This window comes from Pristis pectinata, chromosome 22, assembly GCF_009764475.1.
Source record: "Pristis pectinata isolate sPriPec2 chromosome 22, sPriPec2.1.pri, whole genome shotgun sequence".
In the NCBI taxonomy this organism is placed as follows: Eukaryota; Metazoa; Chordata; class Chondrichthyes; order Rhinopristiformes; family Pristidae; genus Pristis; species Pristis pectinata.
This window is the reverse complement of record NC_067426.1, coordinates 37,853,364-37,856,267: the sequence shown is the minus strand read 5'-3', so window position 1 is coordinate 37,856,267 and position 2,904 is coordinate 37,853,364. Positions and strand designations below refer to the sequence as shown.

The 2,904-nt window shown below is 48.3% G+C and overlaps 1 non-coding gene across 1 annotated transcript; it reads left to right on the top strand.

Annotated features, from left to right (window-relative positions):
• Positions 1-1,405: 1,405 nt before the first annotated feature.
• Positions 1,406-1,478, top strand: trnaf-gaa (transfer RNA phenylalanine (anticodon GAA)). Its single transcript has one exon. It is a non-coding gene; the product is annotated as a tRNA-Phe (tRNA).
• Positions 1,479-2,904: the final 1,426 nt, after the last annotated feature.

Genomic DNA, 2,904 nt, shown 5'->3' with positions numbered 1-2,904 from the left:
CTCATATTTTTGATTTAAGTGGGTGAACACGGAGATAACTTCCCAGATTTCAATATAAACCAGGTTGTATGTTCAAGACACCATATGTCCGGATTTCCACAAGGTCACTATGGTGAATGGGGAAAATGATTGAAAAAAATAAAGCGAAACTTAACCCGCAATTGCTACCCTGTCTTTGTTTAAGAGAAACATCGGAACTCAGGCAATTGTGCCATCGGAACCGGCTGACAGGAGAAATAAGATTTTTCCCAAACTCCCGCTGTTCCTCGTAGTTATTGCATATCTTCCAAGGGAAAGGGTTCCTTCAACAGGTTAATTTGAAAGCGAGGGCTGTCATCTCTGCAAACATTCGAGGATCTTTATTTTTTATCAATTTGCTCGTCTTTCACATTTTACCTGAGGTAAGATAAAGGATCACAGTATTGTAGCTGTTAGCGAACCATTGGGGTTAGCAAGGTGGATCCTTCCATGTCCTCCTTACCTATCCTCTCGCATACGTTTTTATTCCGTTAGTTTGTGTGTGTTGGAATATTTTGAATTTCAACTTTACATCGACCATAATGTGTTAAAATGAATAATATCCACGACATCCAAGGTGATTCGTCCTCTATCTACAATGACCGAAACGGAAAACCTGAAGACAGCACAAATATCCGGCTGATTCAAGAGCTGACGTTCCACATTACAGCTCTGCTCGGGTGTTCTCGGTACAGAGGTTACACGCACTGCCTTCGCATTTGAGTGCCTCTCACGGTGGCCAGAGCGACGGTCAATTAAAGTGCAGAATGACTTGATTTGTGGTGGATTGCTGGTGGCCATGATTAGACTCCCACTGCAAATTTGCAGACAACATGTGTCCAGTGGAACAGGAGGTGTTGTTCCGCAAACGTTCATTGGGCTTGTTACAGCAGTGCAGGAGGTCACAGACAGATTGATCAGTGTGGAGTGGGATGGTGAATTAGTGCTGCGGACAACTGGAGGTTCGGGGTTACTCCGGCGGACTGAAAGCAGGAGCTCTGCAAAACGTTCCATCAATCTACGTCTGGTTGCTCCAATGCGACCTCCGAACGCAGTGCACTGGATTGGAAGTTTGAATCCCTGCTTCGTCTGAACCGACGATTTGGACCCCTGACTGTTGAACTATTTGGTGCCCAACCAGAACCGGCTAATCGTCCAAATAGAAGATTTTTCAATTTGGCTGGATTTTCCGAATACTTCTCGCCGCCACACAATCTCCCCCCACTTTCCCGCTTTTCTTTTTAAAATGGATTGGGATACAATTTCCAGGTTCAAATCTGTACTCAGTCCTGGTCCGGTTTCATGTTCTCCGGTGCTGAGCATTCATGACACCATTGCCGTTCCCCCATTGGTCTCCTCATGAGTGTGGACAGTGTCTACAGTCGGAGCCGAAATAGCTCAGTTTGGAGAGCGTTAGACTGAAGACCTAAAGGTCCCTGGTTAAATCCCGGGTTTCGGCAGTTTTAATATTTTCTTTGAATCTCGCTGCCTCACGGCACAATCTACGCGGAAGATTTATCAGTGGGCTGATACCTGGGTTCACAAGGTACTTTCAGATTCAATGACATGATGGCGGTTTCTATTTTACCTCAAATCGTAAGTTCCTTCCGTAATCGATGCGAAGTTTCACAGCTGGAGAGTCCTCCCCTGAGATTCGACCTGCTAAATGTGCCACACACTCCACTGACATAGTCCGGCTTCCCAGCAGCGGCTCCTCCCGACACCACATCGGCACACAGTGTATCGGTCAGTTGGAAAAATGTCCCAGAATAAAATGAGCCTGAATCTCAGACCCTGAGATAGGGGAACTCCAACGTGTTCACCCGTCCTGATTCAGAAGGCTGGAACCTGCTCCTCTATCTCTGACTCCAACATTGTCCGCTGGGAGAAAGGACCACCTGGTTGTTTCAATGCGAGAAGTTATGGGAGAGTAAATGGCCGCTTTAGCTTTGTGCCATGTACCAAGGAGGTACGTATTTCATTGTCATTACGGCTGGATGATGTTCCCGAATGTTGCTGTTGTGTCGGAAGATGCGGCCACCTGCTGCCGGCGGTATCACCTGAGCAACTGACCAAGGTCTCGTCTGTGCTGCTGGAGATGGTGAGAATGAGACGGCCCCAACAGGGAACTTTGTGCGGAGAAGTAACGCTGCCGGGTTTCTTCAGCAATCGGGCTGTCAAAGTCTCGGGTGTGTCACAGAAATTCTAAACGCTTGAAAAGAATAGCGATCCTATGGCTCGTCAAGTGTCCAGGTGGATTCCTGTCAAACAGTGCGGGTCAACAGAACGACAGTTTTTGACTTACCGCTTCTCGCCGTCACACAACCGCCACTGAGAATGGAAATACACCCTATTTTGTGAACTGATTCTGAGGAGTTCCTCCTCCCCCTTTATTTTCTTACATTCCTATGGCCCCCTCACCCCTCCTATTTCCCCATCCCCGCCTTCATGACCTGTCGATCTGTTTCCCTCCTGCCCTTTATTCCATGGTCTACTCCGCTCTCCTACACGATTGCTCCTTCTTCGGCCCTTCGAATCTTCTGCCTGTCACCTCTCAAATTCTTGTATCTCCCCACTCCCCCACCCACCTATCTTCCCCCTCCCGCCTGGGCTTAACTGTCACCTGCCACCCTCCCCCGACCTTTAATTCTGGCTTCTGCCTTCTTTCCTTCCAGTCATGTTGAAGGGTCTCGTTCGGTAACGTTGACTGTTGATCTCTGCCATTTCCCGCACCTCCGCTGTCACCCCCACCGTTCCCAGACCTAATCGAGATAGGACCCCCTTGTCCTAACATTTCATCCCACCAGCCAACGTATCCAACACATCATTCTCCGCCTAATTCCGCCATCTCCAACCGGATCCCACCACCAAGCATATCTTCCCACT